This window comes from Amblyomma mixtum, chromosome 3, assembly GCF_055824585.1.
Source record: "Amblyomma mixtum isolate Tamu chromosome 3, ASM5582458v1, whole genome shotgun sequence".
Taxonomy (NCBI): Eukaryota; Metazoa; Arthropoda; class Arachnida; order Ixodida; family Ixodidae; genus Amblyomma; species Amblyomma mixtum.
Window position 1 is genome coordinate 221,438,921 of NC_143014.1, and position 15,896 is coordinate 221,454,816.

The 15,896-nt window shown below is 48.9% G+C and overlaps 2 protein-coding genes across 5 annotated transcripts in view; one reads left to right on the forward strand and one right to left on the reverse strand.

The window, feature by feature from the left end:
* The window catches only part of LOC149353759 (uncharacterized), a 273,957-nt gene that overhangs the window by 99,965 nt on the left and 158,096 nt on the right, over positions 1 to 15,896 (forward strand). The gene's annotated exons all lie outside the window — the stretch shown is intronic.
* Positions 1 to 15,896, reverse strand: part of LOC149353760 (acyl-CoA desaturase-like) — a 127,335-nt gene that overhangs the window by 80,263 nt on the left and 31,176 nt on the right. The window contains exon 1 of one of the 3 annotated variants that reach the window (XM_089582819.1): positions 10,064 to 10,078. The exons of 1 other annotated variant lie outside the window; for it this stretch is intronic. The gene's annotated coding sequence lies outside the window, so the exon portion shown is untranslated. Of the gene's footprint in view, positions 1 to 3,015; positions 3,125 to 10,063; positions 10,079 to 15,896 lie in introns of those variants that run through there. One more of the 3 variants, XM_089582818.1, reaches the window with a different exon arrangement.

Consider the following 15,896-nt stretch of genomic DNA (forward strand, 5'->3'; position numbering starts at 1 on the left):
GTTTACGCTATGTTGTGTAATGTGAAAAACTTTGTGACAGTAGTATCGCCTGCCCGCGTTGGTGACGTGTTACACTCGATCCACAGCGCAGCTCGAGGCACGAGTCTCCTCGCTCCGTCGAAGCCTGAGAGTCTGGCAATCATTAAGATATAACCCTCGCTTAATTTCGTGGTTTACGCAACAAGCGTAAACGCTGTATTTTTTTTACCTTCTGACAAATGAATGAAGTGCTTCTAATCAAAAACGGCAAGGTCGCTAGTATGGGCCGTTTTATAGACCCCGGCGTGGTTGGCTAGCTCGCGCTGACCTTTAACCTCTGCGCTAACCAGCCGATAATTTTAGGAGGCTGGTGTTTCGAGGATTGCCTACCACGAAATCAGTCATCAACACCTGGCGCCCTTAGGACTAGTTTTTAATATAGTGAAGATAACGCACACGAGAATTCATGTTCCGCAAAAACATTTTGTTTACGTAATCTGTTGAATTAACCTGATGCTTACACACCACGACATACCAGATATGTCCTCGCGAGAAAGGTCTCGCAGCTTCACTTTGCGTTACCTTGTAAAACTGGGCAGATATACAGCGCTTCTCCGCGTGAGTCTCGGCGCAAGATTTGTACGTCAGCAAACCATGCCTCCGAATTTCTCACAAGCGCCGTAAAATCGCGGAACTGTGGCCAGTTTACTATGGAAGCGACTCGTACAACATACACGGAGCATAGTGAGCGGCGATAGCCCGTCATTACGGTCAACCCGACATTTTGGCGAAAACGAAGAAGATCGGTCCACTCAGCGATGAGGTCGGCGGCTGCAATGAAGCCCCGTGAGCTCTGCAGCTAGCTCTTCCCCGACTCTGCCTCATACAGGTAGCAGCCAAAACGTATACAAACGCACACGTGAACACGAAGGCTCAGCGAAAGCTCGGTGTGAAGGCGAGGTCAGTGGCCAATGGGAGGTTGGTTCTCGTATAGTCTGTTCCCCAGTAAAAGGCGATTGCTCCTTTAGTATTTCGATGCTGAGACCTTTGCGGGACGTGGGAAGGCCGCTGTTCAATCTGTTCAGATGAAAGCCTTGCGGTCCGTCGCGGCAACAAAGTTAGGGCCTCTTGCAAGATCGCAGGATTAACGATCTGGTCGGTGGGTTGCCAAGAAACCAAAAATGAACCTATTCCATGAACGTCACATCAAAGACGGCCTCCGCGATCAGGAAGCAATGGGCACCGAGACGAGGGGATACTACTGTCCATAAACAGTCTCGGCTGCTTAACAGCCGAGACTGTTCAGGCTGAACAGCCGAACGCCATAAAAACGAGCAACTGCAGCAGGTATTGACTAAGGGAGAATTTCCGGTTTCTCAACAATTTGTATTGTCTGACAAGGCAGCTTCTTCGTGCCAGAACGTATCCTACAAAAGACTCGCGTGATTTCTCCTTGGCTCCGTGAAATGTTGGTCGTCGTATCAAGATACATTTTCATTTTTAATATCACACTCTACCCACCAAACTCTGCAGTAAGGCTCATGGCATCCTCTGCGTAAACGCACACAAAGATACGGCGGCAATTTGCGGATGACGTACCGGAACGCGCAGGCTGGGCCACGTTCCTTAACATTTCCAACAGTGTTTTCATTTCGAGAATTACACTCAGAGGTCATGTTTTGTGCGTCTTTAACTCTCAACTAACGTATAAACGCCCAGAAGGGATTCTTCATGCATCACACGATTGTAATTAAAGACAGCTTGGTGACCATTTTAACTGTTCACATATGCGCGCATGGCGAAAGTAGCATAGATCTATGCAAATAATAGATTGTGCGCGGTGGCAGTGCGCTTCTTTAGAAGTGCAAACATTCACACGCACGCGCCCGCACGCGCTCGCACGCGCCTGCACGCGCTCGCACGCGCTCGGAAGCGTATATTTCAGTTAAATAACCACGCCTGTTTCCTACTGCGCTCGACAACGTTAAGAAACGCTGACCAAGAAGAGTACGCTTGCGAAACTGCAACGCCCTTCCTCGTTGATTTCACTACTTGCATGCATTCAGCGCGCGCGGCGAGAGTTTATTAGCGAGGCTTTAGCGAGACGCGTAACGCGCATACGCAGGCGTGCAATTACCAACCGCAGCCGGCTTTAGCGCTCTTCGCATGCGCTACGGCCTGCGGGCCCACTGATAAGCATCGGCGAGAGAAACTGCTCTCCACGAACGGCCGCGAATCTCCGCTAGGACGTTCGGTGCATTAAACGAAAGCGAGCACGGTGGGAAAGCTGCGATTTAGCGAGGAGACAAAACATGCGGCAGAACTCATCTGTCGCATGCGGGCACAAAAGCATTCGCACGGTCGTCGGAGCCGCCCGTGAGTAGCCCGGTCCCAAACCGCAAGTATAACCTGCTCGGATTTCCAGTCCCCCCCGCTCCTCCATTTTTTTTTTATTATAAGAAATCTCACGTCGACACAATGTGCAGGGACGAATTATTGTTTTTTTTTCTTTCTGGGGCAGTTAGCAAGATGTACTTCTGTCTGAGACTCATGAAATTTAGGAAATCCTGTTAATCTCTTCGACCCGCACTGATCGGTGGTCGATATGAAATATGCCGGATGTTTCAGTAAAGACTTTCAGTAGTGTTTAAAAATACAGTTCGTAATTGAAAACATTGTTTCTCAGTAATATGAGCACCGACTTGCGTCAGAAAACAACCTAGAACTGTTCGTGAGTAAGCTGGTTAACTAAAAGCTAATAGTGCCGCCGCGGTGGTTCAGTGGCTATGGCGCTCAGCTGCTGACCCGAAAGACGAGGGTTCGATCCCGGCCGCCGGCGGTCGAATTTCGACGGAGGCGAAATTCTAGAGGCCCGTGTACTGTGCGATGTCAGTGCACGTTAAAAAAATCCCAGGTGGTCGAAATTTCCGGAGCCCTTCACTACGGCGTCCCTCATAGCCTGAGTTGCTTTGGGACGTTAAACCCCAATAAACCAAACCAAAAGCTAATAGTTACCTTGTTAAATATTACACTTACGATTCGCAGCTGGCCGCAAGTAACGGCCACATCGGTTCTTATATTTCCGGGAAAGAGGGTTGTGATCGATGCTGTGGTGCGAGGAATTCTCAGCTGGCGTTAAACCGGAACCGCGGGGCCGGAGGGCGCGCACAGCCACACCCACGAGCACACGCGCCCTCTTTTGTGGCGAGGAGTCTCGACGTCGTCGCCACCCCACCACGAAACGAGCAAGGTGATAAGCAACGACACAAAAACGATGCCAGTTCACGCCGTCGGGCCGCTGAGTGACGCATGCTCACGGCTGTGGTTGAGTGCGCACTTCGGCCCCAGGAAACCCAGCATTCTATGCCAGCTCAGCACCGAGGAGAAGTGCATAACTGAATGGCCAAACACTAAAGTGGTTGTTGCTAACGGTCCGCTACACATCACGACGAGGCGCCTAACGGTAGCAGATTCATTTATTTTCCACGAACTCGACAGCTGAGCGACGGTGGCATCCAAATTATGAGCACGAGGTGATGGATCCGATACCTGGTCGTGGCGGCACATTAGGTGAACACATGCGCTCTGTGACTCCTGTGACCGTGAGAGGACCTCAGTCAGAGGAGCAGTACCAACATGCAACGGCGCAGTGCCTACGCACTGCACTAACCTGGCTCTTGCATTACTAGTCTAATGTTTTTAATGCGAAAGCATTAAAGTTACCGTCACACTAAAACACCGCCGATGACCGAGACGAAATTCGCTTATCGGACACGAGAGGTCACGTGGTCTTGTGACGTCATCACAACCTGCACACTGGGTTGTAAGCAGTCTTGTTTATAGACAGCAGCCGAGATAATCGAAATCAAAAATCGAAAATAAAGTAATTATGCAAATGTTGGCCTCGTCACAACAGAGCAAAATACCTGCTATTACATCTATAGTCGGATACAACTCAAGAACGCAGCGGCTTTTCCCCGTCAAACGATCCCCCTTCCATACAATGTCGTCGGCCGATTCTCACGACCCTGCTAGGGTGACACTGCGGGGAGCGACGCCGAAATGCAGAGAAGGGTCTATACCCGACCATATATAGAGGGAAGGTATTATCTCCTTTCATCTACCACTCCCTGCTTTGTCACACTAGAAGGGTCGTGAGATTCGGTCGACGCTATTGGCTGGAAGGGAGTCAATTGACGGGGAAAATCCTCTGCGTTCTTAAGTTGTATCCGACGTACAAGGGCGTCCGTAGAACTTTTTCCAGGGGGGTGCACCCGATGGCCGGGTATAGGGCAGGCGGTAGGTTACCTCCAAAAAGGAACTATTTGTTGTCTAAACTGGGCACATGAAACAAAAATTAGAAGCTGAAAATTAGTGCTAGGCTTGAAGAACAAACATTAGAATTTATTAATGAACAAAGAATTGAACTCAATAAGCAAAATCCGATAACTTAATATCACCTTAGAGTGCTAATCAAGCTGTGTATTGTTTTCTACTAGTGCATAAATAATATCTGCAATTCCAGGGGGGTGCAACCGCCCCCCCTTGCCCCCCCTTCCGGACGCCCATGCCGACGTATCCGACTGTAGTAGTCTGAACATGGCGGTTGGTGGGCCGAAAATTGTAGAGAAACTGCCGCAAACACAGACAGAAGTTGCAATAGAAGCTTTGCATCCCACTCTTAAGCGTCCATAGTTCCTTTTTTTTTTTTCTAACTTACCAAATAACTCTACCAGCAACGCCGTGCACATATCTTTCCCGTGACTTAAAGAAATACCCCGTTTCTGTGTCGTAGACAATGCACATTCTACTGTGACACAAAAAAGAGGGACAACGACTTGTAGGTACGAAGCGTTGTATACTCATTTGGCATCCGTTCAAGTTCTGCGACCCCAATCTTCCCAGGGTGTCGTTGTCCTTTCCTCAAGCAACGGGATTCCCGAAGAGAATAAAAAAAATGCGATTATGCAGTTGCGCAGGCAACTGTCGTCTGATAACAATTTGGCGCTCAGCGGTCGTCGATTGGAGCGAAGATTCCAAAGAGGGAGAGAGAGCAACTCACACTGCGAGGGAAATGTTCAAATAGAACTCTTTGCGAGATTAGCATGATCAAATGCCGCTAGTGCTATTCGTGACACACGCTTACGTACGGGCTATATATAGAAATTGCCCCAAAGGGCGAAAAAAGATAAAAATGCTTGCGCGCAGATATACTGATCCCGAATGCCGATATTTGTACAGGCGTTAACTGACGCGAGATGCACTGAAAAAGCGCCGGCACCTGGAAATACGTGCTGCTTCTGTATCATGACTACTGCGAAAGAGACCCAAGGTTGCGGAATCAGTCGAACCACGGATACGGAGGCCTCATGTGGATGGAGGAGATATAAAAAAACGCCCGTGTTTTAAGGCGAAAGCCTTTACTTGCTCATACTGTCGTCCGTTAGCAAAGGGCGTCACACCTTTGGCAGCGTTTAACTCGTGTTAACTCGGAAACTAAGAAAGATAGAAAACGAATGGTTGCTGCAGATAGAGGAGGAAAAAATGAACCTAGAAGCCACGTTTGATGACTGTAGAGTAATTAGCTAATTAATTAGTCAAAAATGTCAACATTGCGTCGAAATAGCGAGGACGTCGATATAGCCACGGGAACAGTGTGACGTCACATCCACCGGAAGTCGTCGCGGCATAGTCAAAAGATCGCCACACAATGGTCGGAAAAACGTCAGATTTGTGTCAGGTTAGACGGAAAAACGTGTAATTAAGCGTAATTAACACATAAGATCCCCGAAAGATGTATAATTCGGTTATCGATATAGCCACGGGAACGGTGTGACGCAACATCCACCGGAAGTCGTCATGGCATAGTGTTCTCGGCTTTCGCCTCTCAACACTTCAGTTGCCAAAGTGTCCTCGTAATTTTTTGTGTGATGTCAGTGCACGTCAGAGAACCCCGGGTGGTCGAAATCAAGCCGTGTAGCTCTCCACTACGGGGTCCCTCATATGACGCGCAACTTCAGGGACGGTGATCCCCGCATAACATACCACCTGCTAAAGAGACTAAAGACCCACTTCGATTATGCATTTATGGTGAAGACACACGTAGCCATTCATGCCATAAGCACGGCAAGGCTTCCCTCGTGGCTTTCCGAACGGCTCCCTGCTTGTTAACTGAGGCACGCTTATCTCAAAAGCTGATGATTCTCTCGAGCCGCCTTTGGAACACGCCACACGTTTCGCGTAGTAAAAGTGGGGTCCGCCGTAACTCGTTACGCCTCAACTGCCGCAAAATATCCTGCTATATGTGTACTGCTGCCAATTTCCATCCTATAGGAGCAGTCTTTCTGATTATGCAAGTTAAATGGGAACCGCGTGGAGCCTGCTGACAACCCTCTAAACGCTCAGCAATGCCGTCAAGGAAACTATGGGCCATACGCCGTCGATGTGCAGGGCTTTTGAAATGATCTCCGTACGCTAGAACACCAGGGATTTCTACTGCCCTCGAGCTAAAGATCAAACTAGTGGATCACACTTCCAATCAGAAGGATTACAGCTGTGGGAGACGTACAGCATTTGCGTTTATCGCGCCCATGCTATACTGCGACGAGCTTGAAACGCTGGTGCGCAACCTGAGAGAGTGGGGCGCCTCTTTGGACATCGTCGCCCGGGCTGTGTTTCCTGAAGGATCACGAACTGACAATGCCCACGCTGGCTCCGCCACTAATCGACCTTTTACCGAAAGCTACATCTGCTGAGCTAGTGTACACCTCTCAGGGTGCGGCAGAAGTTGTAATCCTCTTTAGGATATAGAGCGCAAGGTGAACGATGGCCGACATAATTATCGTGGGCACAGTCCGCCAACCTTACTAACAAGACGAACACCACCACCACCATGCGGGAGGCTTTCGTACTGGCTTCCGAGAGATGCACAACGGCGGGAGTATTGCGGAGGAGGAGACTATTATTGCAATGGAGATAGCTGAAACGCGCCTTTCTAACCTCTAAGCGACGCTTCGCTGCGATAATGTGACCGTCACTTCCCAGCGTGCGGACAGGTGAGCGCTCGATTTTCTCCGTGAAAGCATCGCCACCCCCTGCGGACCCCACGAGCATCGCTGATCTGACCGGTCGGCCAGCCGGCGGCTTCCGTGCGTGTCACTACAACCCGTTTCGCATACGTGGAGCGGCGCTTCGTTGCTTTTCATAGGTCGGCGCCTCCGCGTCTGTCCGGGCTCTTCCTCCCCGTTATGTAACCCGCCGCAGGAGGAGGTCAACGTGTGAACGCGACGCCACAATCGACCCTTTGTTTCCGCGGCGCAGAGTTCGAGGTCAGCTGCTCATGGCGGCGGCTGGGGGGTGGGGGGATGGCCGCAACTGTTCGCAGACGTCGTGGCCTCCCCCACCCGCGTGTCTTTGTGCGCTCATTAGCCCGCGTGTTGTTGTGTAACTTGCGTGCTTGCGGGGACGCGCGGAGGAGGCCCGTTGCGTGAGCGCCAGCTACCGCGCGCTGTGTGTTTGTGTACTTGGACGCGTCGTCCGCTTCAGTGGACCGTGCATACAATGTTGCCGCTGCAAATGTCTCCTGCTGGCGACTTTTGCAAAGTGGAATTTTCCCGTGATGCAAAACCTTTCAAATTTGTTTTTCTGCTTTGAACTGCAGCGTCCGCTCCGTTATCAGTTTTTTTTTTTAGCTCGAAGGACAAGAACAATAGGCACGCGGTGCGCTAATGATATCAAGGCCACGAAGCCGCCTCTGGGCCTGTTGACAATGCCAAGGTAAATGCACTGGGACATCGAGAGCAGCTAGACGAGCCCTACGCGTGAATACGACACTCATACTGCGGAGTTTGCGGTAGGTTAAGGTTGTTGATTGCACACAGCTCCAAACGCGTTCCGCTGCGGCCTTGCACTACTTACGGTCGCGATTTACAGCCAGACTCGAGAACCTCCGCGGTGGCTAGGCGCCTGGAAAGCGCTTGGCTGCGGATCACGAGTTGGCAGGATCGAATCTCGGCGGCGGCGGCGGACGCATTTCGATAGAGGCGGAATGCGAAAACGCCCCTGCACCGAGATCGTGGCGCACATCGGAGAAGCCCCGGTGGCGGGAAGTATCCAGGAGCTACGGTGTTGCCTCATAGCGCACACTTTTACTTTCACACATAAAACAAGAAAAAATGCCAATTGACCATTTATCAAGCCGCACTGGTAGTGCTCCAAGGGCTCAACGCCTTTCCAAGCGGTCTCGTAATTGCGATCGATTCATAATTGGGTAACTGAGCTGATATCCTACTGGATACTTGGGAGACGGGAAAGTCACGCGGCAGTCACGAAGGCATAGTTGCGTGCCGACGTGCCAATAGATGTTAAACTCTGAGCCTTTCAGTCATGTCTATGATTACTGCATTGTCCCCTTCCGCTTTTCCTCTCCTCCGAAACATGTGACCACATATTGCGGATGCGCGAATACGCCGGCTTGATCTTCGGCTCACGTGACCCTTATCTATGGCCCGCGTCGAAACCTGTAGGGGGGTTCGTAGTGCCACACGAAAGCTGAAAACAAACTCCATAAACACTTTGGGGGGAGGGGGGGAATTCATGCAGATTTCGCTGTAAAGTGGCGAATTGGTTAACAGTGTGATCTACAACGCACAAGACATTGAAGCTCAGGTAAACATGAAAACCAAAGGGAAACCTTAGCACACCATATGGCAGCGTCGAATTCACGAACCAATATAAATGCGTACTTTTGGTGACGCCTCGCCGAACACATAGTACTTATAGTTCGCTAACGAAACAGGGTTGTTTTTCCATAGGTTCGCAGTGGCTTTAAGTTTTTGAAATTGTAGCCATCTACTTCTGCTCGACAGCTGCGTCACGTGCTGCTTCAACCACTTTCAGCGCTGGCATACCTATTTCTGAGCTTCGCGTTCATGAATACGAAGGATTAACCGCAAGGGAAAATCCTTCCTGCATACCACCTTTCAAAAACCTACAAGCTCTGGGATGTCACATTCATTGCTTTCATCATCATCTCTTAAGGAGCAATAGATTAATGAAGCCGTAGTTTGCGCGCCGTATTTCTGTTATCGCGAGGAAGAAAATGGGGGAATTGGAGCCACTGGACCTACAGCGAAACAATGAGTCTCACGCAGTATTTCATTCTTCACGCGTGAATAGACGCGTAACTCAGAGCGTTTCTTCTCCGCGAGCGTCACTCACTGCTATCCCGTACACCGTAATGCCCGACCTACCAAAACGCTCAAGTAATAAATAATAAGGCTTCATCAACGACTTAAAAAAAAAAATATCAGGCAACTGAAATGACAGAAAGGGAAAGTCACTTTCCGGGAAAGAGTTATGATGAGCCGGTGCACATCTCGCGGTCATTCTAAAACCACTTGGAAAGCCCACTGTGCCGCTCCCAACGACCCTAGCGCCACACTTTCGAACGGGCAGCAGAAAGTAACTTTACATCTGTGCATGCATACAAAATCAAGGGGGCAGAATTTATGAAACAACTTTCCAGAGAATCTACTCGGAGATATACCTGGCTCACAACTGCTTCATCGCTTAATGACGATGTCATTGGAGATAAAAAAATTTTCCTTTTTTATCTCCAACGAGACGTGCTGTCTGAACAGATTGCATTAGCCAAAGTTGTTACTGTCGAACACAGGTGAACAGCACAAACGGTAAAAGGATGCAGCATTTTGTGCACTGGGTAGCGGATTCAGAGCGCTCAGTAGACATGCCACTAGGAAGAGAAGGAGCCTCATCCGAGGTCGCATCGGATGCTGCGAATAAACAGGGCACGGATGAACAAAGTCGGCTACATAAAAACACACGTGGACACAAGTAACTATGCGCAGGAAACCGAGGCTGTAGGTTGCTCCAGTTGCATGCGCCCACACATCCCTCGTAAGACGCATGCCGGAACGAAACAGGAATGCGAAGTCGGCCGCCCCTTTCAGGCTCCCCCAGAGCGTCTCACCAGCATGACGGGCTACGCGCGTTGGTATCGCGAGAAGGCACTAGTGAGCTCCCATTGAAGGAGATTCGTGAACGCCGCCGAGGCCTCCCTCACCTGGGCGGATGCGGGTGGTTAGTCCTCGAGCAAATCTTGGCCTAGCGGCGCTGCTTTCAGTTCCGTGCTGGAGAAGGGGTACGGCGCTCGGCTCGCGCTCGTCACCGGCGAGTCACCACTGGGCAATACGAAACAATTCGGCCCGCGAGAGAACTCCTCGGATGAGAAGACGGAAGTGGGCGGGTCGTCGCGGAACTCAGGTGCGGCCGGGATGATGGCACATGGACAGATTGGCGGCGCAATGCCTGCGCTGGTCTCTGCGCGAAGGAGCCACGCTCTTCTTTGTGGGGCCTCGACTGCGTTTTTGGCCAGGACCGGCTGACGTTATGACCTAACAACGGGTGGCTTCTTCTCCCCCTTAGCCTCTTTGGAGGGAGGGCTACGGCGTTGCACTGGACAGGGGCGAGGGGCCCAGATTACGTGAGAGTGGGGGAGAGAGAGCAGAAGAGGAGGGAGAGGAGAGAGGATGCGGGAGGCGGCGATGCGTGGCCTCGTAGCCCCGTGCGGAAGATGCCGGCCGGAGCGGAGAGAAGGGGAAGTGAATGCAGGAAGAGCGAGAGGAGAGACGAGAGAGAGAGGGGGGCCGCAGTGCGGATGCAAACACAAAATAACTGGGTCTGGGTCGCTCAACGGTCCGCTTCGCCCCCTCGCCGCGTGCCGCCGTCTCCGCCGCCCGTTTTCCGCACTCGCGCGATAGTTCGTTGCCTCATTTCGGCGAGTATGACGGCGAACAAGTTGCCTCGCCGTTGCCTCAGGCTGGGGAGCTCCGCGGGCCAGCCTTGGGCGCTGCCCGAATTCTGTCGGTGAGCACGCGGCGGTGCTGCCGAGTTGTTCACCTGGCGTCTGATATGCCTTAACCGAGAGCGGGGAGGGAGAGGGGGGAACTTCAGTGCGCTGCCCCTCCCGCAGTGACTGGGAAGAATGCGCTCTGCCTCCCATCTTCGCTGCCGTGGTGCTGTTACCGCCGCAGGCCGCCGTGACCCAGTAAGATGCGACCCCCCCCCCCCCCCCCTCTCACCGCGCTCTTCCCCCGTCTCATAGCAGGCGTCTCCTTATGCTGACGCCGCATGCGTTGGTCGCTCCCCGCGGGGCCTGACGTCGAATTTCGGGCACGGTGGACCACGTGACCTTGGAAAAGACGTCTAGGGCCTCCTGGATCTTGCGCTCTTGCATCCGCTCTTGTCGCCGACCCTGTCGTTCTGATACGTTCACCGCCCGAGAAAGGAGGACGAAGTGAGGGCGTTCGTGCCTGGGCGCCTTATCGCTTTGTTTAGTCGCCTAACGAGTTCTGTGAAACGCCGCAATAGTTCGCAGTTACCTGCTTCTGATTTCTTCCCATTTTTTTTTCGCGTACCGCGTGTCCATTCTAAACGTATAGTGATGCTTTGGAATTTTCCAGGATTTAATAATTCATTTTTTATTTTCATATGGCAGACTAATTGCTCTGTAACGGTACCGTTAAACGCGACACAAGAACGAAAAGAACGAATAAGGTCTAAATTCTGCTCGTACACCAATAAGTTCTTAAATTAAGCTTAAATTCTGCCCATACACCGGAGAGCGTCTCACTGCACACTGTCGCTCCGTTTAAAGATTTTTTTTTTCTGTAACAGTTTCTTGGCATCCCCCACCCCCCACGCGATCCGTCAGTGTTCGGTTGGAGCTTTGCCATGAATTTAATTATTTGTTAATTTATTCATTGAACTTTACAGGCCCCTTACAGCTTTATTAAATAGAATCAGATCACACAATTGTTCGAAACATACACAAATAACAGCAGCGAAATGCACGCTATGACGCCTCACCAGGCCTCAGTACCTGAAATGCATGCAACATAACCGCACCGCAGCCGACCAAATACTATTGTGGACTCAGCAGAAAAATAGAGCGAATAAGTGGCTTCACATGCACGCAAAAAAAAAAAAGAAACGAATAAAACTCCTGAGGAACCGTTGCTTAATTAGAATAAACATATCAATAAAAAAATAACAAAAAGGAGTGATAACTCGTACCGAAACACAAAACGCAAAAAATAAAACTGACAGAGTACTATACACGGAGAATGGAAATGTTCAGCATATATAGTTTATTTCCCTTGTGTATCAACAGTTGCTAAATTACACAATTACTGCTTCTGAAAGAAGAGTTAAAAGGCGAGGTGCGCGTAAAGAGATCGCAGGCATCCGACAAGAGTCGCACAAGGCTGGATACCACCGAGCTATCCATAAAGTCTGCTTCGACCGACTGACTGCATGCGGTTCTGCTGTAGAGCTTTGACGATTCCACAGGCAAACGCGACAGTTCAGGCACCGGTTTGGAGGGAGAGCTTGAGAGAGAAGTGTGGGATTTTTCAGGGCCTTTGTTGCGAATATGTAGTTGAAGCGAACAGTCTTCCGTGCATAGATGGCAGTGTCGCAGGTATGACAGATGAAATCAGCGCGGATGTCGCCGCTATACCAAGCAAGGCAAAATTGCCGACATACCTTGGTCTTCGTTTTGTTCTGCTCTGCTGGAACCGAAGAGGTAAACCCGACTTCCTTTGAGTTAACATTTAAAATGTTAAGTCACATTTCTGCTAGGCTATATTGATGGAAGGACAACTTAATTCAACGGAGTCATTTTTGTCTCGTCGAATACCGCTATTGGATCACACTGCTAGATATCTAGGTTCGTTTTTGCATTCTATGCAACATATTTTTGCGTACGAAAGAATACAATACCACTGGCATAGAGAAGGGCAACAGATAAGAGCAGCTTTCGGAATGAAGTGTTACCTTACACACTTTTCTCTGACGAAGAGGCAATACTTCTCTATTTCTTGATATGTTTGAATGAGGTATCGGAAGCACAAGACAGGTATCCGCAAAATAGGCAAAAAGAAGAAGTCCACGCACACGCGTCTCGAGTACGACCCACTTGCGTGCTAATGCACTCGTCACAATTATTGGTTTATTTGCTTTTTTTTTTACTTTCTCTGTCCTATCTACTGTCTCCACTTTCTTTTTTTGGTGCAGCGTTCATTTCTGTAAACGTGGATTGACAGTAGCAGGCTCTTTTGGTAACCACTCTTCCCGCCTTATCTGCGCGAATAAAAGCACCCGGCTTCCACCGCTTGTCTCCGCTCATTCGCGCGCTGTGGTGGCTTCGCGCGGAGTCGGCAGGGCAGAATGAGCGCAACAACAACAACAAAAAATAAACTGTGCCTCCACCGGGTCTTGCCTGCTGATTCGCACTAACAGCGCGCTTATAGGCGCGCCACAAGAGTGTGCTTCCGCGTGTGTATACGACCAGCACCGATAGGCGTCACGAAAGCATGTCTGAGTGGACGCCAGCGGCCTCGCTCTTGCGAATGCGCCCCACGATTCCGCGTCCTCAGCGGTGTCACGTTCATCTCGACGGTATCGCATTAGGCCTACTTGCCTGATCGACGAGACGGAAGCCGCAAAGGACACGGCAACGTGCAGCGCGTGTGGCTTTGCAGGGAAAATGAAGATCGTCCGGTAGCTCGAAAAAGGTTAGATGCTCTGGAGTGAACGCTATCGAAGATCGGTGAGAGACAAGAGCGTGCGGGGTGTGCCAAATCACCTATCAGTGGACCCATCTGAGCATGAAAGGTTCACCTGAGAGGCTAAGCCGCGGCAGGAATTCCAGAATTCCGCGTCATCGGTGGTCTGCTCCGTCATTTGAAGTTTCTTGCTGGCCGGTCAGATGCGGGTACCTTGTCGGTGCCCAAAAAGCTCAACAATGACAAAGCAAAAGTCTGCCCGTTCCATCCGAACGCGTTCAAGGCTTATAAATAGCCTTCAACATTGCTGAAATTGCTGAAATAAATCTCAGCAATTTTCATAAAGTATTCGTTAGAACGTTATCGTGTTAAACATAAATTGGTGAAGAAGGAGTTGCCGTTTTTGTTTGAGGGGAAATGGTAATTTTTTCCTCGACGATTTCGTGGAGCATTTGCGTTTTTCATTGCGAGCCACTTTGGTGTCAACTTTCTCCGCCATGTGTCGCATGTCCAACATTATCGGACAAAAATTTTGAGAGTTAGAAAACTGTAAGGTACTTTTATGGAAATATTCGAAGGAATGGTCCATTCTTCCGAAGTGTAGCGAAATCTTTCTTTTGCAATGTTTCCGAAAAAGTTTTGGCGATAGTAAGGACGTTAATAGCAAAAAATGAAAGGCTGCAGACGGGAGATCTACTGATATATTGATTGTTATAGTGCAAATGGGTATTGAATTTCTGCGATCATTATGATATAATCGTGGTGAGTCAACACAATTAGCCCAACATCATAAATTCTTGAGTTTTTGCATTAAATTTTTGTACCAGATTTACATCATAAATGCTTGATGAATTTTCGCATTCACTTTTAGGGACCGGACTGGCAACATAAATTCTTGATGTGTTTTGGTATGAACTTTCTTGATGGAAAAAAAAGGTAGTTTTTCGGATGCGTGAAGACATCAGAGCAGTATCTCTTTCCCGCACAACCCGAGATGCTTTTTTAAATTTCTGGTGCAGTAATGGTTCATATCAATTAAAAAAAACTGTGTAGTTTAATCTCTTCATTTGTAACTGCCGGATATTGCGGTTATGACGCCAAGATTATCTTAGAAAACTCAGCTTAATAACAGCTCGTAACTCACACTTGACAGGGGGCTTCTTATTGGGACTATATAAGAGTAAGTCCGCGCTGTGAGGAAGTGTGGCATGTAGTTCCAGAGTTTGTAATGCCTTATCCTCTTGATCTTGCTACTCGCTCCTTTTGAAATGGTCGATGGAAGCTGTTTTCAGCAATGACTGGCCGATTACGGTCCTGGGCTGTTCCACGTTTCAGCGAAAGTAGCACATATAATAGTCTAATGGAGTGGAAGAGAACTTCATCGCCGAGGTTTCTGTGTGATGTTAAAAAGCCGGTAAAGAAAATGGAATTCACGACGTTTCTTTTTTTTTGGGGGGGGCCATAACACTGGTTTCAATGCATCATGAATTCAGCATTTATGCAAAAGAAATTCATGAGAATTTCACATCACTTTTTAATCAGAAAATCGGTGGTCAATTTTCATCACCCTTGCGTCAGAAACACAACCCAGAAGTCATCAGGAATACGTGATGAGTGTGATGTCTGAAATCATTCACTTTTTATCAGAAACTCATCACAATTTTTTTTTAAGGGAATCTTACAATATCTAAAAAAAATGCGTTCATAAACTGGTTCCCATTCAAAAATGCAGTGTCAATAATTGTTGGGTATGAACCCTTAGAATGCGTTAAATAAGGTTGGAAAATATATTTCTCATGTGATTGGGGTTTTAGTAAGATGCGAAGGAAGAAGACTTGAGCGCTGCCACCCCGAGCTGCTCCGTAAATGGGACGTATTTAAAGCCAAATCCTATTATATATAAAAAAAATTGAGGGACTGTAAATTAGCAAAGCCAAACTACCATTTTATATATTAATGATGTTTTTTTTATATCTTTCGTAGCGAACCATGCATAGGCTTTGTGTCGGTGCTTCGTGATAATTTCACCACTCGCAAATATAGCAGGTCTTTCACCGAAGGAGAACAAAAAATTTTTATAAATAGGCTTTTTGTGGTATGAAGGCGGCTTCTGCGGCCCAACAATACCTGCGGTGGCGGACCTCACAAAACGTCTAAATAATGTCAACTAGCTAGCTCCTTTACGAATTTATGATATTTAACTTTTTAACTTGTTTTATATGCGCGCATGTTACTGCCTTTTGAACGTGATTTCTCTTGTCGTTTGTTTTTATTGTATGCTGTTGCTTTTTGTTGTTGTTTTCATTCTGCAATATGCGCTGCTAATTT